This window comes from Rhinoraja longicauda, chromosome 8 (assembly GCF_053455715.1).
Source record: "Rhinoraja longicauda isolate Sanriku21f chromosome 8, sRhiLon1.1, whole genome shotgun sequence".
NCBI lineage: Eukaryota > Metazoa > Chordata > Chondrichthyes > Rajiformes > Arhynchobatidae > Rhinoraja > Rhinoraja longicauda.
Genome location: NC_135960.1, coordinates 30,395,015 through 30,418,270, shown reverse-complemented (window position 1 = coordinate 30,418,270; position 23,256 = coordinate 30,395,015).

Below are 23,256 nucleotides of genomic sequence, written 5' to 3'. Positions count from 1 at the left end.
CCCTCAAATACTGTCAGTTGTCCAAGCTGAGAAAAATGATATGATGCCTTCACTTGGATGTTCACCAACTCGAACACCAGCAATTCTAAATGCAGAACTATTGTAATTCATGACTTTAACTCTTCAGAAATCGACACTCAGTTCCCACTCTTGTTCGTTAATGTTTTTCATATCTGGAGGTACTCTGCCTATCCCTCCACAGTGTTGCAACGTGAGAGATGCTTCCTTAGAGCGCCAGAGCCCTGGGTTCGATCCTGACTACGGGTGGTGTTGGTAGGGAGTTTGTATGTTCTCCCTGTAACCATGTGGGTTTTCCCTGCGTACTCCGGTTTCCTCCCACATTCTAAAGATATTCAGGTTTGTAGGTTAATTGGCTTCAGTAAAGATTGTAAATTGACCCTAGTGTATAGAATAGTGCTAGTGTATGAGGTGATCGCTAGTTAGCACAGACTCTGTGGGCTGAAGGACCTGTTTCCATGTTAAACTGAACTAAACTGAACTAAACTTCATGCAAACCTAGCTGAATCTGCAGAAACATAATTACAGGAAAATGTAAGAGAGATTTGTACATTGGAGTCAAAGCAAGTCAATGCTGCTTGGAAGAAAAAAAATCTTCATGTAGATGCTGTTCTTGCACCGCTCTGAGTTCCTGGGACAAGTGAGCAGGAGATGGGCTTCTTCACTGTTGGCTGGGAGGATTCTTGCCTTTAAATAAAAATGGCTGACATTACAAAATGGCAGTTACATTCAGCGGAGCTGAGAAACATAAACAGAAGTATTTAAAGCTGAAAGATAATGCATGGAAATAGATCCGTCAGCACACTGAGTCCACGCTGACCATCATACACCCGTTCACACTAGTTCGATGTTACCCCACTTTTGCATCCACTCGCTACACACTGGGGGCACTTTTCAGAGACTGGTTAATCTACAAATGTGCATGCCTTTGGGATGTGAGATGAAACCAGAACATCTGGAGGAAACCCATGCAGTCACAGGCAAAATGTGCAAACTCCACATAGATAGCACCAGAGGTCAGAATCGAACCCAGGTCTCTGGTGCTGTGAGGCAGCAGCTCCACCAGTTGTGTAACTGTGTTGCCTCAGTCCCCTTCAGTATGAGAAAGGAAGGGGCATTTATATAAAATGTCTCAAGACATTCTAAATTTCTTTCGTCAATTAGTTACTTTTGAAGTGTGGTCATGCCTATAAACACCACAACCAATTTTCACACAGGGAGACACCACAAGCAGAAATTAGATCACCTGTTTCAGCAGAACTGATGTACGAGCATTACCCAGAACACAAGGGATGATTCTCTATTCTATTCTGAGATGATACAATGGGATCCTTTACGTTTACCTGAATGACAGCAGTGGCAATTGCAGATGGATGGGGCAGTAAGATTGAGTCACAGCACATTCAGCTATTTGCCTTGTACACCATAAGAGAAGACATGTTCCTGGGGATGAAAGATATCAAGGTCCTGGGGGAGGATGCAGAATAGATAAGTAGAGCCAAGCAGGAGAAGGAGAAAGAGAAGTGGCTGAAAATGTTAGGGCTGGAGGGATCAGAGACTTGCGCTAGTTGGTTGGTGTTCCAAACTACAGGTGAGGAGTTTCAGTGTCATATTCCCCTATGCCGCTGCCTTCAAGGATCTTTGGACGTACACCAAGGTCTCTTTGGGTCTCAATGCTAACTCGGGTCTGACCATTCATTAGGTGTTCTACCCTTGTTAGTCCTCCCAAAGTGCATCGCATTGCACTTATACGTGGAGAAGCCGGGCGGTGAGGCCTGTCTGGGCCGAAGGAGCCTCAGTGGTGGTGGTGGTGATGGGAGCCTCGGCGGCAACAGCGGGAGCCCCAGCGGCAGCGTGAGCCTCGTCGACGTAGGCGGCAGTGGGGCCTTGGCGGCAATGGGAGCTTCGGCGGCAATGGGAGCCTTGGCGGCAGTGGGGCCTCGGGTGCCTCGGCGGCAGTGGGAGTCTTGGTGGCGACGGGAGCCTCGGCAGCGGTGGGGTCTTGCGATCGACCCACGATCAATGGTCAATGAGCATGAGGGGGAGAGGGGAAGACAATGGGGACCCGGCATGCGGGGACCGCCGCGAATAGCATTGAAGGACCCGGTGTGGGGGGACCGTCAAGAGGGACGGTGGGAGAACAAAGGGAGACCCAGTGTGGGGGAGGGTGGGGCACTCTAGTTTTAGAATCCTCTCTCCAGGGGATAAGCCTGCGTTCATTTGTTTGTTTGTCCGTTCATTCAGTTAAGGCACTATGCACACGGCAGCCAGCCAACAGTCGCTTGTCTTTTTCTTTTTTTCACTTTTAATTTAATTTAAATTTCAAGTTTTCGTGTACCTTGATCTTTGTTATGACTGTTGGCAGACCAATTTGCCTCCGGGGATGAATAAAGTTCTACAGTATTGAATCCTATCTTATCGTATCATTATCGTTATCGTTATTGTATTGTATCCTATCGTATCGTATCGTTATCATATCGCATTAGGATTAAATTCCCTCTTCCATTCCTCTTCTCATCTTATCAACGGTGATAAGTTTATGTGAATGGTTTGGTGCACACAGTTGACCCCGGGATATATTAGGGTTGTTTGGGATATGCTGCACATTGTATTCAAAGTAATGAAGGCAATCATTGTTCAATCAATTGTCACCAGATGTGTAAGAGGTCTTTCTAAAATGTTTTAAGATGTGGTAAATTCATTGTTGTTTGGGAAGTGAATCAAACAGAAATTCCTAATATTGGCAGGACAATTTACTGAGTACTAAAGTTCCAGCACAATGAAGGCAACAATCATTTCCATAAAGAGGAGGCTGGTTTCAATTAGATAATCAGATTGGGTAACTAGTTTCAAGATGAATGACATCCAGGATATAAACTATTGAGCACCCCAATCTCATCATTTTGAGTATGAGACCAAATCCAGTGAGACCTTGATGGCACTAATGGCACTGAATTTCTCTCCCTCCCCCTCGCTCCTCCCCCTCCCCTCCCTCCTCCCCCTCCTTCACCCTCCGTCTCCCCCTCTCCCTCTCTCCCACTCTCCCCCACTCTCCCCTCTCTCTCTCCCTCTCTCTATCTGCCAGCTCCCCATTGAAGATGTTGCCTCTTTCCACAGGTGTCTTGTGGCTCCCTATTAGGGTTGCCAACTTCCTCACTTACAAATATGGGACAAGGTGACGTCACCGCCCCGTGCCCCACGTGACCTCACCCAGCCAGCGGCCACGTGCTCCCGCTCTACCAATGGTGGCCGCCCGGGCAGGGACAGGGGGTTGCTAAGCAACCTCGGCCACGTTCTAATCAAGCCATTGGTGGACTGTGCATAGGCTGAAGGACGCAAAATGAGCCTGCGAAAGCAAACGCCCAGCAATTTTCTAAAACAAATCATAAGGAGGCCAGTGGTGGTTAAACTGAACTCGGGTGTGGATTACCGAGGTGTTTTAGCTTTGAAACGCGGATGACGGACACGAAAGAAGAAGAAGAAGCTTGTTTGATTGGATATTTGAACATACCACTGGAACAGGCAGAAGAATATGTAAACGGTCAGCTTAAGAACAAATATGGAGATGCATTTATTCGAGGCAACAACTTTTTGTACATCAGCATACATAAGAGACTTTAGATGATGTTGTAGACTGAAGGTTGATTTTTGATTTGAAAGGCATAATTTTTTTAATGTAACAAAACTTTTCTTTAACTCTTTTGAAAATTTAGTTTTCTACACTATATAACTGGTGGTTTTTCTCTAAAGAATGATTTAATCCATATCTTAGTTTGGTTTACCAGATAATGGCTGTGTTATATGTGTCAAATGTGATGTCTTATTCTGACTGATACTGGCCTATTTTGGAACTATTGTATACAATTAAAGGAACATTCAGTAGAAACCATATTTCACTAGCCTGGCCTCCTGGCAGCGTTAGGCTGTGGTGATGCTTTACTGTTTGATTAAAATGGCTTTCCTATGGTATATTTAGATTTACATCTGCTCTATTGAGCAGATGCACTCGCTCACCTGAGCTGGCTTGTTAGTATCTAACACTACCCTGTGCGCTTTCTCTCCTATTTATCTTGATGTAAGGTCAATTGAGCCAGCTGTTTTGTATGCGAGGTATCTGAGCTGAGGCTGGAGAGAGTGGAAGAGAGAGAGAGGGAGAGAAAGCGTGCAGTGGATACAGAAGAGGCGAGCTTCAGGAATCAGGACCAAAGAAAAGGCTGGCATCCGGCGAGATTTTGCAGCGAGATAAGTGAACCGTGTTAGCCTTTCAGTGGGAGGAAGCGACGATGGAGGGACTTAGAAAACATAGACATAGAAAATAGGTGCAGGAGGAGGCCATTTGGCCCTTCGAGCCAGCACCGCCATTCATTGTAATCATGGCTGATCATCTACAATCAGTAACCTGTGCCTGCCTTCTCCCCATATCCTTTGATTCCACTAGCCCCAAGAGCTCTATCTAACTCTTTTAAATCCATCCAGTGAATTGGCCTCCACTGCCTTTTGTGGCAGAGAACTCCACAAATTCACAACTCTCTGGGTGAAAAAGTTTCTTCTCATCTCAGTTGTGAGGAATCTTGCAGGTGGACCGAGAGGCAACAGGTCTGATGAGCCGGTTGATAAAATTTCAGAGCTGCTATCTGCTGTGACAATTCGACAGGTGTTCGCTCCTGCAGGGGCTGGCACGGGAGATTTAAGGGGTGTCGGTGCTCAGGGAATTTGTGAGCGCTCCGCCTCGGAGCCTCCGACCGAACAGGGGTGGTGGGGGTGTACGTTTGAGAGACGCCAAAGAGATTTAATAATTAAAACGTGGAAATTAAAAACACCACTCCCAAGGGAGAGGAGAGAGAGGGAGGGGGGATACTAACCCGGAGAATGAAAACCCACAAGCATCTGGTGGTCCAACCCTGAATACTGCTGGTAGCGCTCAAATACTGGACAAGGGCTCTCCCGTACGGGACAACCCAATTTAGCCCAAAATACGGGATGTCCCGGCTAATACGGGACAGTTGGCAACCCTAACTCCCTATCTCTGCTGTTGTTCAGCAATAAACAGCAACTCTTTGATCCACATTACAGTCCTTAGCGCTGGGTTGAGGTGAGGGGCTGGGGGAATCGCAGATCACAGCTGATCTTGGTCTAGCCAACGTTCAGATAAACATGCACCTTGTTGCTGTCTTAAGGCAGAGGTGAGGGCTCAGACACCTGGCTGATTTTATCCTCCCTAACGCAAACCATTTCAGTCATTCAGAATGGCCCTGACAGAAATGCATACCAAGAATGTCAAGTCAAGTCAAGTCAATTTTATTTGTATAGCACATTTAAAAACAACCCACGTTGACCAAAGTGCTGCACATCTGATTAGGAAAAAAAAAAGAAACATACAGTGGCAGGCAGCCAAACACAACGGCGTGGCCATCTTGAACAAAATGTACCAGTAGCAGTAGAGTGGAGGGTTCTGCAAAGCTGGGAAAGGTCACAGAGAAAGCCTGCGTCAGCTCATGAAATGGCTCAGACACAAACATGATAAGTGTGTCTGAGGCACGGGGATAATGAAACAATAAGGTTCAGGAAACGTATGATTCAAGGGTGCACTGGGCAGCGCAGGGCAGAGAATATACACATGGTGAACAACAGCACATGATGCAAGTACAAACAGAGAGAGCAGAGGCATGGCAGGTGAAGCCAGTACACTTCAAATTAACTCCAAACTGAACCTTCTAGAGGTGTATAAAATCATGAGAGGAATAGGTTGGGTAGACACACAGAGTCTCGTCCAGAGTTGGGGAATCAAGAACCAGAGGGCATAGATTTAAGGTGAAGGGGGAATGATTTTATAGGAATCTGAGGGGTAACGTTTTCACTCAAAGCTTGGCGGGTATATGGAACGAACTGTCGGAGGAGGTAGTTAAGGCAGGGACTATCGCAATGTTTAAGAAGCAATTAGACACGTACATGGATAGAACATGTGCAGAGGGATATGGGCCAAGCGCAGACAAGTGCGATTAGTATAGATGGGACATGTTAGTCGGTGTGGGGAAGTTGGGCAAAGGGGCCTGTTTCCACACTGTATGACTCTGTGACTATATGAGCCTTTTCAATGCACCAGCTTAAAGTTTCAGACTTCCAACATCCCTCACTGATAATCTTAAAATTCTGCTTTAAGATTTTTTACCTGCACAAGCAGAGCTCAGAGCTGCAATTAACTAGAACAGGAAGTAACCAAAAATAAATCCCCAGATTGTATGAGCGTGGCTGGTAATATTTTCTTCCAATTGCACACATTGTTATTCTCTTCTTTATATACACAAACCAAATCGCCATTTAAGGATAACCTTCGATACCTTTGCACACCATGAACTTCAATAATCACAATCATCTCCTATAAACAACTTGCCTTTATAATCATTTGCAGATGTAAATTTACCCCCAAATTATGACAGAATTATTCATGATTTACACTTCTGGGAGGACTGAGTTCCCAGACACATTTATTTTTTAGCATCTTGCAATCTTGCAAATACCTGCAATGACTTTTATTAAATGAGTGCGGCAAAAATCATTTTGTTGAATATTAGCCCATGTTTTTTTTGGTCTCTCACAAAAATCAGTTCATATATGATCTGCACCATGTGTTTAAGCCAGTCTGGATGGTTCTCAGTGTTTTACCCCCAGGGTGGGGTCCATTTTGTGTTCTACCCCCAGTGTTGGGTCCGTTCTCTTTGTTTTAACCCTGTGTCTACCCCTTTCTCTGTGTTTTACTCTCAGTGATGGATCCATTCTCTGTACTTTACCCCAGTGCTGACCCCGTTTTAACCCCAGTGTTGAGACTGTTTCCATGTTTTTATCCCCTATGTTGATTCCGTTCTCTCTGTTTTACCCCTGTGTTGATTCCACTCTCTCTCTCTGTTTCACCCTCGTGTTGTTAATTCTGCGCTGCATGGTTTGTTCAGTATGTGATGTTGATATTCTTGTTCAGTGTTTTCTTCATTCATATATTAATTTTTACTACTCGGTGTGCTGGAGCTCCTGCTTCTGTTGTGTATGACTCAGAATGTGACACATTACAGTGATGGGTACACTCTGCTGAAGCTTCAATTTTTTAAAGAATGAACATCCATAGATAAATGGAGCACGGTAGCACGCCCTTCAGCCCACCGAATCCGCATCAACCTTTAAGCACGCAATAGTACACTAATCCTACCCTAAACCATATTATTTCCCCTATATTCCCACCACTACTTTTAAGGTGGGCACAACCTGGGTAGCAATGCAATACCTTGATCCATTAAGATTGCTCTTGTGGGAGTTTTCAGGACAATCATTTCTGCAGAGTCTCCATCATTACATTGGTGACCACTCCTCAAAATTACTTGCCAATCACTGATACAAATGGTTCTTCTGAAAAAAAAGACAAAGGAGGAATTATTTTCTTCTAGGGCTTTTCTGGAACAAAGAATTATTATAAGAATTGGTCATTCAGCCACTTGAGCCTATCCCCGCTGAAATTTAGATAGGAGGAAATTCATTTCAATGTTCCAAACTTTATTTGGTTGAGATTGTTGCTTTGGTAGATTCAGACAGATGAGTCTTTCTCTTCCTTTAACGAGTCCCAGCTGGAATCTCTAACTTTCCCACTTCCCTTGTAAAACCAATCCACACTAGTTCATTGATGGACCCAGCCAACTGACAGCTATTTATAATTTTAAAAATCCTCCTCTTAACCAGGATCATTTTGTTTAATCCATAAAACTTTACAATGATATTTATCTCCATTCCAAAGCTATGTTTCATTGCTTGGAACAGGAGTTAATTGGGTCTAACTCATAGATGTATGGGCAGATGTACAATCTGAAGATCGAATCTGCCTGGTAACAATTATGCCCAGTAAATGCAGCATGAGAGTTAACTTCTACCACAGTTAATAGACTGGAAATATTTACAAAGTGCAAAGTGACAAACATGAGAAAAGATCCTTAAAAACTAAGATGGTCCATACAAGTAATGATGCACAGTTTCCTTTCTACTGGTCTAGTTTAGTCTAGTTTAGTTTATTGTCCCAGGTACTAAGGTAGTTTAGTTGTTTTTAGTTTGGTTTAGAGATACAGGGTGGAAACAAGGCTTTCGGCCCACCCGAGTCCGTGCCAACCAGCAGTCCCCGCACACTGGCACTATCTTTCACACCAGGGACAATTTACAATTTTACGGAAGTAAATTAACCTACAAACCTGTATATCTTTGGAGTGTGGGAGGAAACCGGAGCACCCGGAGAAAACCCACTTGGTCACAGGGAGAATGTACAAACTCCGTATAGACAGCACCCGTAGTCAGGATCGAACCCGGATCTCTGGCGCCATAAGGCAGTAACACTACTGCTGCAGCACTGTGCTGCCCCCGCGCCACTGTGCCACCCCTGTACGCTAAAAAGCTTTTTTGGTGCATGCTGTCCAGTCAGTGGAAATACTATACATGATTACAATTGAGCCATCCACAGAGTACAGATACAGATAGAGGGAATAACATTTAGTGCGAGATAAAGTCTAGTAAAGTCTGAATAAAGAAAGTCCAAGGTTCTCCAATGAAATAAATGATAGCCTAGGACCATTCTCTAGTTGGATAGGATAGTTCAGTTGCCTGATGAAAGCTGGTAAGAATCTGGAGGTATGCGTTTCACACTTCTGTCCCTCTTGCCTGATGGGAGAGGGGAGAAGAGGGAGTGTCTGGAGTGATATTCATCCTTGATTGTGCTGGTGGCCTTGCCGAGGCAGCGTGAAGTGAAGATGGAGTCAATGGAAGGGAGGTTGTTTTGTGTAATGGTCTGGGCTACATCCACAATTGTCTGCAATTTCTTGCCGTCTTGGATGGAGCTGTTTCCAAACCATGTTGTGATGCATCCCGATAAAATACTCTCTACAGCACATCTGTAGAAGTTGGTGGGAGTTGTTGAGGACATGCCGAACTTCCGAAGCCTTCTAAGGAAGTAGATTAATTGGTGTGTTTTCTTGGCAATTGCTTCAATGAGGCTGGTCCAGGATAAGTTGCTAGTGATGTTTACTCGTTGGAATTTGAGGCTTCAACCATTTCGACTTTTGCGCCATCAATGTATGTGTACTGCTTTGCTTCCTGAAATCGATCACTATCTCCTTTGTCATGCTGACATTGAGAGAAAGGTTGTTGTCTTGACACCAGGTTATGAGGTTCTCAATCTCCTTCCTGTACTCAGTCTCGTTTTCGAGTCATGCAACATGGAAACAGGCCATTTGGTCCAACTTGCCCATGCACACTTGCAGTCCCTGAGGCTCTAATTTTGAGCATAAGGCATGTATTTTCCAATCACACTCTCTGCTGTATTGAGCAGGTGATCTTCGCCTGGCCTTGGATTGTAAGGGTGTCAAAGGGTATGGTGAGAAGGGCAGAGAATGGGCTTGAGAGGGAAAGATAGATCAGCCATGATTGAATGGTGGTATACTCGATGGGCCAAATGGCCTAATTCTGCTCCTATGAGTTATGGATTTATGGAAACCTTTGAAAGGAAGCCAGATGAATTTGTGCACAGGAACCACTCAGCGAGAGAACAAGCTACAGACCACATGAGAGAGATATAGCACAGAAACACGCCAGCGGTACAACATTATCTGAAACTTTTCTTAATTAGCCGTCTTCTAACACCAGGGAGTGTGCTGTTCTCCTCTATGTTTCTTGCAGTCTTCTCTTTTCCCAGCTTACATTCTGACCTATAAGTCTCTTCAGGTTAATACGTTAATAAGGTCTACTCATCTATTGGTTTATTATTGCCTCATGTACTTAGACACTGTGAAAGGCTGTGTGTGTGTGTGTGTGTGTGTGTGTGTGTGTGTGTGTGTGTGTGTGTGTGTGTGTGTGTGTGTGTGTGTGTGTGTGTGTGTGTGTGTGTGTGTGTGTGTGTGTGTGTGTGTGTGTGTGTGTGTGTGTGTGTGTGTGTGTGTGTGTGTGTGTGTGTGTGTGTGTGTGTGTGTGTGTGTGTGTGTGTGTGTGTGCTATCCACTCAAGTCATACCATGAATGAGTACAATCAATCCATACACAAGTACAACAGTTAGTGTGCAAAAAAAGGCAGAATGAAGAACATTATGTTACGGAGTTACAGTTATGGAGAGAATGCAGGTAAAATAAAGTGCAGGGTTTGCAATGAGGTAGGTTGGAAGATCCTTAGCTTCTGGGAGGACAGTTCAGTAGTCTGATAACAGTGGGGAAGACGCTTTTCCTGAAGCTTGTGGTGCAGACCTTTCAGCTTATGTAACTTCTGCTCGATGGGAGGAGGGAGAAGACAGAATAGTTGGGGTGACAATGGTCCTTGACCGCTTTCCAAAAGCAGCATGAAGTGTAGATGGACTAAAAATAGCTGAAGCCTAAACACTGACCACAGTTGTTGCATAATCTAAATTAAGATATTCCCTTTGATTCCAAGAGCCCTAATCGTATTTAACAATATTTGCCTGCTAATTTCATGCTCACATTTGCTGTAAAAGTCTGTCAAACATCGTTTATCTCTAAAGCCATATTACAGGTTATTTTTATAACATCCTCTAAAAAGCTGCTGAGGGTCAATTCATAATTTAAAGACTGGGAAGGACATGCTTCTTTCAAAGTCGAATTGTAATCAGCCAAGATGGAGCAGCAATGAGGGATGAGTGAAGTATCAGGGTCCTTTTATTGCAGATTATGAGCAATTCTTAAAGGAAAACAACATCTTCATGTTAAACCACTTGCGAATTTATTTTTAGACTCGAGCTGTAAGAAGAAACAAGAGTGGTGCTTTCTTGTTACCATGGTGATAGCACTTGAACCCGATGCTATCTTGGATTCTAATGTGATTTATGTCAAACTATCAGTTGATTATCAATAAAAATTGCTTTGCTGTTTGTTTTTGTTTTATTGCGAACTGTTTGCAAACGTTATTGACTCAGTTACTAGTCACAGTTATCTTGACTACACCTCCTCCCACCCTGCCTCTTGCAAGGCCGTCTCGTTCTCTCAACGTTTCCATCTCCCCTGCATCTGCTACCAAGAAGAGGCTTTCCACTCAAGGGCATCCAAGATGTCTTCTTTCTTTAATAAATTAGACTCCCCCCCCTGCTGTAGTGGATGGATCCCTCACCTGTGTCTCCTTTGTGTCCCGCAGTTCTGCTCTTGGGTCCCACGTCCCCTCAGACAGAACAAGGATAGAGGTCCCCTGGTCCTTACCTTTATTCCTACCAGCATGCAAAAAATCATTCTCTGACATTTCCACTACCTTCAATATGGTCTCACCGCCACTCACACCTTTCCATCCCCATCCCTCTATGTTTTCCCCAGAGACCACTCCTTCCGCAACTCCTTGGTTCATTTATCCATTCCCACCCAAATTGCCTGGATACTTTCCCCTGCAACAGCAGGAGATGCAATACCTAACCTTACATTTCCTCCCTCTACTCCATCCAAGGACCCCGATAGTTCTTTCTGGTGAGACCGAAGTTCACATGTACCTCCTCAACCCTCATCAACTGCATCCGGTGTATTCGATGATCTGGCAGCTAACAATAAATAACTATCAAGTCCAGCAATTGCTTTTCAGAGTAATAAAGCAACAGATAGTAATGGAGGTGGGTTGTGTGTAAAAGAGCAGTAACTGTTTGATTCAGGTTGCCTTGTTTCACTGTACAAAGAGTGAAGTCGCTGAAACAAATTCAGTCAAGGGTTTTGTTGAGTTCGTATTGGAATGATTGGTTTGCGTTGTAACTTGTCCTAGGTAAATCCATTATCTCGCTGAGTATCGCACCCATTTTAACCAAGCTGCTTAAAGAGGAGTCAAAGTTTGCCTGAACTGCATACCTCCTACAACCAAGCCTTGCCCTGCACTGATACCCTCTGGCAGGTCTGGGTCCAGCTCATGTAATGATGTGCCATCTGTGGTATTTCGCACCACGTGTGCAGAGATTAATTGCACTGGATGAACAAGACTGATCTACTGTTGGTCTGAACATAGAAACATAGAAACAGAAAATAGGTGCAGGAGTAGCCATTCGGCCTTTCGAGCCAGCACATTCAATATGTTCATGGCTGATCATCTAAACTCACTACCCTGTTCCTGCTTTTTCCCCATATCCTTTGATTCCTTCAGCCCTAAGAGCTAAATCTAATTCACTCCTGAAAACATCCTGTGAATTGGCCTCCACTGCCTTCTGTGGCAGAGAATTCCACAGATTCACAACTCTCTAGGTGAAAAAGTTTTTCCTCATCTGAGTCCTAAATGGCGTACCCCATATTCTTAAACTGTGACCCCTGGTTCCGGAACTCCTTGAAGTTCTGGAACCCTTGAAGAAGGGTCTCGACACAAAACATCACCTATCCATTTTCTCCAGACATGCTGCCTGACCCTTCGAGTTACTCCAGCATTTTGTGTCTATCTTTGGTACAAACCAGCATCTGCAGTTCATTATTATGATATTAAGACTCGTGTGTCAACCCTGGTACTCACAAATGAGCAGCAAGACTTAAAGAAGATAATTTGGGGTTGGAAAAGAGGGGTGGTTTGGAGGCCAGGACAACACCATGAACACTTCCTCAAACCATTCCCGAACAATGTGTGCAGTGTGGCAGGGCGCATTATCCTGCTGAAAGAGGCCAAGGCCATCAGAGAATACCATTGCCATGAAGAGGTGTACCTGGTCTGCAACAATGTTTAGGTAGATGACACGTGTCAAATTGACATCCTCATGAATGGCCGGACCCAGGGTTTCCCAGCAGAACATTGCCCAGAGCATCACACTCCCTCCACCGGCTTGTCGTCTTCCCACAGTCAGTTCGGACCAGACTGGATAGCCTTTGTTGCCCTTGCGCATCAATGAGCCTTGGGCGCCCAACATCCTGTCACAGGTTTGTGGTTTGTCCCTCCTCAAACCTCCTCTGTCAGTAGCTGACTGGGAGCACCCCACAAGCCTTGCCGTTTCGGAGATGCTCTGGCCCAGTCGTCTGGCCATAACAATTTGGCCCTTGTCAAAGTTGCTCAGGTCTTTACTCCTGCCCATTTCTCCTGCATTGAACACATCAACTTCAAGAACTGACTGTTCACTTGCTGCCTAATATATCCCACCCCTTGACAGGTGCCATTGTAGAAGATAACCAATGTTATTCACTTCACCTGTCAGTGGTCATAATGTTTTGGCTGATCGGTGTATATTAAATACAAAGTGACAATTAAATCATGGGTACACTGTCTTGATATATGGTGAAGCCAACAAAATCCCCCTGACAGTGGAGAGATGGCCATATGGTATTCCACTTCCCATTCTCCCCAAATGCAGCCGCTGCTGAACCAGTTGGATATGCGGAATTGGGTGGGAAAAGATTTGCTGCACTTTTCCAGCCCAGCTCAGCTGAAAGCCTCAACTTATTTGGGGTTAGAAACCGAAAATTGTGGGAACATTTACAAAGTTGCTGCCTGACCTGTTTGTTGCATTTTATGTTTTATTCTCAGATTCCCAGCATCCACAGTTTTAGTTTTTAGTTTAGTCTAGAGATACAGCAAGGAAACAGGCCCTTCGGCCCACCGAGTCCACACCGACCAGCGATCCCCGCACATTAACACTATCCTACACATACTAGGGCCAATTTACAGTTATACCAAGCCGATTAACCTACAAACCTGTATGTCTTGGGAGTGTGGGAAGAAACCGGAGACCCCAGAGGAAACCCACGCAGGTCACGTGGTGAACGTGCAAACTCCATACAGACAAGCACCCGTAGTCAGGATGAAACCCAGGTCTCTAGTGCTGTAAGGCAGCAACTCTACCGCTGCACCACTGTGTGTTTCAGATTTTTTAGGGTTAATGTTCTAATTGGAAACCTCAAGGTTCTGTGTGATGTTAACAGTCGTGCACGCACTGTGTGGTGTGATTGAATATGTGGTCGAAAATATCTCATCACTCTTTCAGCACATAGCCTTTGTTAAGTACGCAGGATGTGTTGGTAAGCAAGGCAACTTGCAACATCCTGTCCCTTGTAAATAGTGATTTGCAGGCCGTAATGTCCACTGTTAGACTCTCACCTTAAATTCTCCTTGAGAAAATGTTATCTGTCTCATCACCCCCTGACTTTCAATGGCACTGAATCTCCCACTATCAATCTGAATCTCCCAATATCCCGTGGTTACCATTGACCAGAAAATGTCATAAATATAACTAAAAGAACAGGTCAGAGATTAGGAATCCTGTAGCAAGTAATTCACCTTTGAACCTCCCAAAGCCTGTCCACCATTTACAGGGCTCAGGTCAGGAGTGTGATGGAACACTCACCACTTGTCTGAATGTGTGCAGCTTCTACAGCATTTAAGATTAACACCATATAGAACATAGTGACTCATCCATAATCTTTCATTCACTCCACCACCAACATGGCCATTTGTACCATCTGCAGGATACACTGCAGCAACTCATCTAGACTCTTAGGCAGCTCCATCGAAACCCATGATCTCTATATCAGCCAGAAGGACAAGGAGAGCAAGCGCTTGGGAGCACCACCACCAGAAAGTTGCCCTCCAAACCACACAACCTCTTGACTTGGAAAGATATCACCATTCCATCAAAATCCTGCAACTCCCTCCCTAGCGGCGTTGTGTGTCTCCTCACACCTCGAGGACTGCCACGGTTCACCAGGCAGCTCCCCACAACTTCTCAAGGGCAATCAGGGATGCATCATTGCATGCTGGCTCAGCCTGCAAAACCCACATCCCTTGAGTGCATAATCACACGCAGAGAGTGGCAAAGTGTTCCTGTGATCAGCGTTCACTAACTGTGCTCAGTTGGGTTAGCACGGTGTTGGTGTTACAACTGATCTATCTGTAGTTGTCTTTGACTTTGGGGGTGGGGGCGGACCTGGGAGAGCTGTACAAAATGATGAGCAGCACAGAAAGAGTAGATGGTAAGAAACGTTTCCCATTACGAGGTGTGTCTAAGACCTGAAGGCATGGGTTTAAATGAGGAGTAAGAGGGTTAGAGTGAATCTAAGGAAGAATACATTCACCCAGGGGTGGTTAGAATCAGGAATGCACTGCCTGAGGTAATTTGCATTACCTCATACTCATGTATGGTATCGTTTGCCTGGATAGCATGCAAAACAAAGTTTTCACTGTTTGTTGATACATTTGACAATAATAAACCAACACCAATAACAACACCAGTTCAGTTTCGTATACTGTCACGTGTACCGAGCGAGGTACAGTGAAAAGCTTTTTGTTGTGTGCTAACCAGTCAGCAGCAAGACAATGATTACAATCAATCCATTTACAGTGTATAGATACCTGATTAGGGAATAATGTTTAGTGCAAGGTAAAGCTAGCAGAGGACAGTCCGAGGGACATGAAGAGATGGATAGTAGTTCAGCACAAGGGCGTCCCTCATTCAGTTGGATGGACCATCATCTCCTCCTGTTCCTCTGAGGGTCTCTTTTGGCCAAATCCTGGGTGCCAGGAAAGGGCACTTATGACAAAAGGAACAAAAAGACCTAGTAACAAAATATAGAAGATAATTCTTTCAAAGATCTGTTCCATTTATCTTTAAAGTTTGCGCATTCTGTATAGATTGATGTGGCTGCTGTCTGCTTCTAGTAAAAGAGGCAGAAACCTAGCTCAGGATCTCAAAGGAATATGGACATATAATGTCCCAGAGCAGACAGGAATGCAGGGGAACTGATTTCTGACAGGATTATATTGTAATTTAGAGCAGTGAAACAATGAAATCTGCCTCAGTGTTTCTTTTTCAAGTATTTCCTGCATCTGTAAAACAGTGAACTTTGTTAAGCCTTGAAGGCCCAAACCAATTTCTGCCTTTTTCAAGAGTATTCATCTGAGCTATTCCATCTCTCTGATGTTTTAAGCAGGGCTGGATTAAGCTAGTGCAGGGCCCGTAGCACATGTTATAAAGGGGCCTTAAATACGGGACAAGGAGACTTCACCGCCCGCGCCCCATGTGACCTCACCCAGCCAACGGCCACGTGCTCCCGCTCCACCAATGGTGGCCGTGGCCAGGAGGCGGGTCGCTACGCAACCTTCGTTAGGCAGCGTCCGGGCCTACAGTATCTGGAGATAGACACAAAATGCTCCTGCAGCACTGCACCCCTGGTGGGATGGCGGGGGGAGGGTGAGGGTCTTCATCTCGGGGTTGGCGGTTAGGTGGTGACCTGCCGGCTGCCCATTGGTCCGCGCAGCCCAGCCGCCAACACATTCTAACCGTGGCGGTTGGGGAGCGACACGCGCAACACAGCATCCCTCAGTGGGATGCCAGTGTAGCGCGGGGCCCTCAAAAGCACGGGGCCCGTAGCAAATGCTACTTTTGCTACAATGTTAATCCGGCCCTAGTTTTAAGGTCACATTAATGAGAGCTCTCCACATTTTCTCGAGACGGAATGATAAATTAGAGTTTGAATATTAAAGCCAATCAGTTGCGAAAAGGATCAGCAATTACACAGGAAAATAAACAAATGAACTGTCAAATTTGCAGCAGGATCATTTGAGTACAAATCCTACAACATTGAATAGAGTTAATATTGCAAAAGATGAACTTTGGTTACATTTTAAAACACTGTCCAGAAATTCATCTTAGTCCCCAGCTGTAAACATATATTCTAATGTTGGCCTGTGAATAATTACTCACAATATTTAGTCTGACTGAGGTCTATGGAACCGAATATGGGCAGAGAGGCAGAATGTTTGTCAGTATGAAAGGATCTGTTTAATATCAGCAACCAACACTGTGTCAATATTCGAGGTACATCCTACAGGTTTCAGGGATTAAAGTTTGAGATTCTAGACATTTTGGTTATGCATGACTCCATCTAATAGAAGCATTGTAAAATAATTGTATTATTAACAGTAAAGCTGGAACATTCAGCAGGTCAAGCAGTGTGTGTGGACAAAGGCATAGTGACTAGTCGAAGACCTGTCGTCAGAATTGGGAAATGGAAAAAACAATTCAATTGCATCTTTCTCCTGGCACGGCTGTTTATAAATTACAAAAATATTGTAAATTGGGGAAAAAAAACACCAGTTCCATCCTACACACTAGGGACAATTTACAGAAGCCTATTAATTAACAAACCTGCACGTTTTTGGAACGTGGGGGGAAACCAGAGCACCCAGAGAAAACCCATGCGGTCACAGGAAGAATGTACAAACTCCGTACAGACAGCACCCATAGTCAGGATTGAACCGGGGTCTCTGTTGCTGTAAGGCAGCAACTCTACTGCTGTGCCACTGTGCCACCCTGGCAAGTTGGGTGTCTTGTTCTCTGGTTCTCTGCTAATGGTGGCTTGAACTGGGTTGTTCGGAGATGAAGGATTAGCTCAATGCAGCATTGCTCCTACCCCTAGTGTGGGGAGTGGATGCACCAGTGCAGGCAAAGATGCCCACAAGCAGTGCCCCCAATCGTAATATTGTGCTCATGCTTCACAGAGCAGAAAGCACATTTACTGCAAGATTAAGGGAAGCATCCACACTGAATATAGAGTATGGTTCTGAAATATTGAAGGAATGATTTGAATGAACCTGAAGCTAAAAGAAAACAATAGCATTGACTTGGAATTAAGCAATTTATCATCTTTGATTTGAATACTTGCAGAGAACTCATTAAACATACTGATCATGATGAGGCTGACAATGTGAATCGCATGAAGACACAATGGTATCATTTGTATTGCATCTGAAGATGGTGTTTCACAAACACCTCCAGTCACATCCCAAAACATGAAATCTGGTATTAGAAAGCAGAATGTAATTACTAGCTAGAAGCAGTGGATGTTCCATTTAGGTTTAATTACAGTTATATTTGTTCAGTGCTGTCAGTCCTGCCTTGCTGTGAACTGTAAAGAAACACCATGGAGATACCAAAGGTTGTGGGAGGGTTGCAATGAACTGTCACTGGGAGAGAAGTATTCTGTTCAACGCAAATTTGCATTTGTCTGACATAATTACAAAGTATTTGCAAGCTGAAATGTTGCTTGCTGTCAGACAATTTTTAAACCAGTTGAGACAATAGCGAGACCCAGCGGATGCTGAAATCAGAAGCCGATTGGTGTAATGATGGGAATACTCAGCAGGTAGGACAGTATCTGTGCAGTGTGATAAAAGGAGCATTTGTTTCAGGCAAATGACCTATCATTAGCGCTGACTGGCCTGAAATATTGACCTTCTTCCTCTATTCATCCTTGCTGCAATTTCCAGGAATATTTGTTTTAACTTGCACAGCTTTCATCCCTGCTGAGAACTGAGAGGAGTAAAGAATGAAAGGTGGGAGCTCTGACTGGAGTTAGACCTGTGAGGAATGACAATCCAACCAACTGTTACCTTGGCAACCTATGTAATAAGATTACCAAGGTAAGGTCGGAATATATTGGAATTATATTTTGACTATTTCCTTTTCTGCAAGGGCGGGATCTGACAAAATAGATCAGGCTCAGATTGTTCTGACCTTGTCAGCTGCCAATGCTAATGGTCAAACCTGCTGGTCTAGGCTGCCCCAGAACTGAATGATGAGTATAGTTTAGAAAGCTGTCCCCTTTTTCGAATCTCTCTGAAGGTCTTAACATAAAATATGAACAAGTACATGCATAGGAGAAATTTAGAGGGATAGGGGCCAAATGCAGACAAATGGGACTAGCATGGATGAGTTGGACTGAAGGGTCTGTTCCTGACTTGTATAACTCGATGACTCTTTACCTTTGTATAATAGTATAGCACAGGAACCAACCCTTCAACTCATCATGCCTGTGCTGAACATGATGCCAATCTAAACTAATCGCACCTACCTGTGCATGCTCAGCCTCTCTCTATTCCTGCCTCTTCATGTATCTAAATGTCTAAATGCCTTTTAAACATTGCTGTCCTATCTGCTTCCACCACCACCTCTGAAGCAACCCCAGGGACACACCATTCACTGTGCAAAACACCTACCTCATGAATCTCCTTCAAACCTGCTCCCTCTCATAGAGTCACAGAGTTACACAGTGTGGAAACAGGGCCTTTGTCCCAACTTATCCCAGCTACACTAGTCCCCCCTGACTGCATTTGGTCCATATCCCTCTAAAGCTATCCTATCCATATACTTGTCTAAATGTTTCTTAAATGTTGCAATAGTACCAGCTATGCATCTTCTCCGGCAGCTCGTTCCATACACCCACTACCCTTTGTGTGAAATAGTTGCCCCTCAGGATCCTATTATATCTTTCCCCCGCAACTTAAACCTATGTCCTCTGGTTCTCAATTCCCCGACTCTCATCTTAAATCAAAGCCGTCCAGTATTTGACATTGCCACCCGTGGAAAAAAACTCCGACCATCTTCCTTTTCTATGTCTTTCTCAGTACTCAGAAACGTTTAAAACTATTAAAACTGACACAAATAATTCAAATGTTGAAAACTGAAATTTAAAAAATCACCCAGGACACTTAGAAGCACTGTTAAATAATTAAAACATCACTGCCAACTCAAATAATTTAAAAGAACATAAATTAGCTTTGCCTGAGTTGTTTCCTGGCACTAGTACAAACATCCATCAGACCAGTGAGCTCACAGATTCTGTGGTAGTATTAAACTGCAGGGAGTCCTGTGGAGCAGTGCAGTCTCCAGAGAACTTGCCAGAAAGATTGGAACTTCCATATTCACACTGGATCTGTATAAACATTTTTTTATCCAGTAGACAAACTAGGCACAAGCATGGAGGAGGCTTGGTCTGCCTATAAATGTGGAAATTGGTTCCGAACATCACTAGAAGCCCTTGTGAAATTTCAACCCAGAGTGAGCGCTGGGGACTGACGGATCAGGTCTGGAAAAACGTGGACAAGACCAGATCCTGGGCCAAAATTGTCCAAGACTGAATCCAGGGCCAAAGGCAACCAATAATGGATCCCCTGTTCATCTTGTCCAAGGCCAGAGTTTGGGCCAACCCTATCTGAAACCATTTCCAGGACCAGTCCTGTCCAAGACTGATTCATGCCCACCTGAGGCTGTTTCAAGGGATATGGGGAAAAAGCAGGAACGGAGTACTGATTTTGGATGATCAGCCTTGATCATATTGAATGGCGGTGCTGGCTCGTAGGGCCGAATGGCCTACTCCTGCACCTATTTTCTATGTTTCTATGTTTCCTGAGCTAAATCCTTCCAGAACCAAACCTTGGTCTCACTCTGAGCACAGTTGGATCCTGGGCCAGATTGTCCAGATTGGGTACTGGCTTTAACCAGTCCACGTCAGTCCTGTGCACTGAACCCTCAAGAACCCACAAATAAAACCCAAGGGTAAGTTTGAAATTTATTTTGCAGCTTTCTTTGAGAGCACTGCAACTCTTCTTGGGCCTCACAAAGAGGTCATAGGCCTGCTTTGGATGAAGATACATCCCTTTCCCTGCCAGGCAAGACTCCCAAAGACTCGTAGCCATAGTTTCTGGGAGTCTTGCCTGGCAGGGAAAGGGATGTAGCTTCATAAACTCTTCCTGCCCCCCCAGCAGCCTTGTTATACATTCAGTGGGGCTACTTCTCTGGATAGGACCTCCAACTCAGTGTGCGGAACATTCTCTATGCTGGCCTGCGCCTTTCCCGCCGTCCCATTAAAATCGCAATCTCTACCTCAGTATTCATCTCCTATCTGAGCCTCTTAAATTCCGAATGCTGTGCTCTGATCAAGTTTCTATAACGAATGCTGAGTCCACATCCATAACAGAAGTGCTCATGTTATCTCTGTCTAAACTGGGCACTGAATCACCACAAGTGTCTCCAAATACTCTCCAGAATTTCTATCTCCCACTTACGGTAATACTTAATATCCAACTGCGATTTCAGAAAGAATTTGACACGGTTACCTCCTTCACAGCATGAAACTCACTTTTATCTGTGAATATTTTTACCTCTTAATATCTTCATTAAAGTTTTAACTTGAAGACCACAGCAGGCTCCAGTTAAAAGTTCTATCTGCTCCATTTAACTGTTCCATTAAACACCTGACCTATTTTTCAGGATAGCCCAGTGTCATTCTCCCAGCTCCACTGAAGGACTGTCGTTCTTTAGTATCGGGCATTTATATTCAAAAGTTTTACATAAATATTTGAAGCGGAGCAAAATGATGAATAACAAAACATTCAATAGTGTAGTCAAATACATCCATTTATTTTCAAAAGGAGGGTTACCTATGTCTTTGTACCTGTCTGGGTGTGTGTGAGAGAGGGAGGGAGAAAGAGACAGGAAGAAACTTTACTTCCACTGTCCCTGTTGGATCCTGCCACTCTCTACGTTTTCATTTGCTTTTAGAAACTGTTACTTCACTTGTGTTAAATTTAGATCAGGACCAACATAAGAAAACTGGAGCAGGAGCAGGAGCAGGCCACTCAGCCCCACTTGCCCATCTCACCATTCAACATATTCGTGGCTGATCTGACCCAGGTTTTGGACTCCTCGGCCACGAGAAACATCCTCCCACCCTGTACCCTGTCATGTTTTTTTAACAAATTATGTACGTGTTTATGAGCTCACCTCGCATTAGACAATAGACAATAGACAATAGACAATAGACAATAGACAATAGGTGCAGGAGTAGGCCATTCAGCCCTTCGAGCCAGCACCGCCATTCAATGCGATCATGGCTGATCACTCTCAATCAGTACCCCGTTCCTGCCTTCTCCCCATACCCCCTCACTCCGCTATCCTTAAGAGCTCTATCCAGCTCTCTCTTGAAAGCATCCAACGAACTGGCCTCCACTGCCTTCTGAGGCAGAGAATTCCACACCTTCACCACTCTCTGACTGAAAAAGTTCTTCCTCATCTCCGTTCTAAATGGCCTACCCCTTATTCTTAAACTGTGGCCCCTTGTTCTGGATTCCCCCAACATTGGGAACATGTTTCCTGCCTCTAATGTGTTCTTCCAAACTATGGTGGATATAGGTATCTGTAGGAGATAGGTCTTCCTACAAAGGAGATTACAGAAAGTGGTAGACACTGCATGATCCATCACAGGTACTGACCTCTCCACCATTGAATGAATCTATTGGAGGCATTGCCTCATAAACACAGCCAATATCATCAAAGGCTCACACCATCCTGGCGAAGTAACATTTGCTCCTACCATTCGGAAGAAGGTAGAGGAGTCTGAAAAGTTGTGACTATCAGTTTGAAGAATACCTTCTTCCTAGCAAACATCAGGCTCTTGAACATTATACAACATTGACCTCAGGTATTACGAACTGCTGTGAACCTCTACAGACTGTAGGTATGATTGTACTACAGGCTTCATTTATTTAGCACTGGTATTACGAATAAGACTTTATTGAATTTTTCTGAATATCATATTTATCCATGTGTATTGTGTTTATGGGCCTGTTGAGCCTCTGTAAGTAAGTCATTGTTCTGTTGTCAGTATATGTGACATTTAAACAACTTGACTTCTCTTAGTTCTCCCTTCAGACTAAAATTCCCCATTCCAGGTGCAGGGATTAATGTAATTTTGCTGCATTCTCTCTAAAACAAATTATCCTTCGTGAGGGCAGATGATTCACATGACACCAGATGAAGTCTCATCAAACTCTGATCTGAATATACCTATTATACCCTATCAGGCATTTCCTGCTCCATTTCCACCAGAGACTGTGGATCCCACATGTGCAGCATCAATCGCCTCAGAAACTGCAAGAATGGAGTGGCAGGAAATCATTCTCGACCCCAAGGTACCGTCTAAGAAGAAAAAGATAAATGGAGGCACAGGAGTCTGTAGAAGCAGGAATATGGAATTAAATAAGCAAACTGCTGAAGGCACTCAGCAGGTCAGGCAGCATCTGCGGGGGTAAAGGGATGTAGACATTTTGGGTTGAGACCCTGCTTTATTGGAGGAACAGAGTTTTCTCACTCCGCATTCGATGGCAGGCTCCAAAATTGTGGACGAGACACGTTCAGCAATTGTTGAGAACATCCATAATCAGAAACTGATGTGGACTGAAGTGTCTCGAGAAATTATATTGTTGTCACTGGGACTCACCTCCAGCTTCACTCCCCACTGTTGGAAAGAGGATGCTGAGGCAGCACAGTGGTGCAGCGGTTGAGTTGCTGCCTTACAGCGCCAGAGACTCCGGTTTGATCCTGACTACGGGTGTTGTCTGTGCTCCCTGTGATTGCCCGTTTTCTCCAGGTGCTCCAGTCTCCTCTCATATCTCAAAGACATAGAAGTTTACAGATTAATTGGCTTCTGGAAATGTAAAATT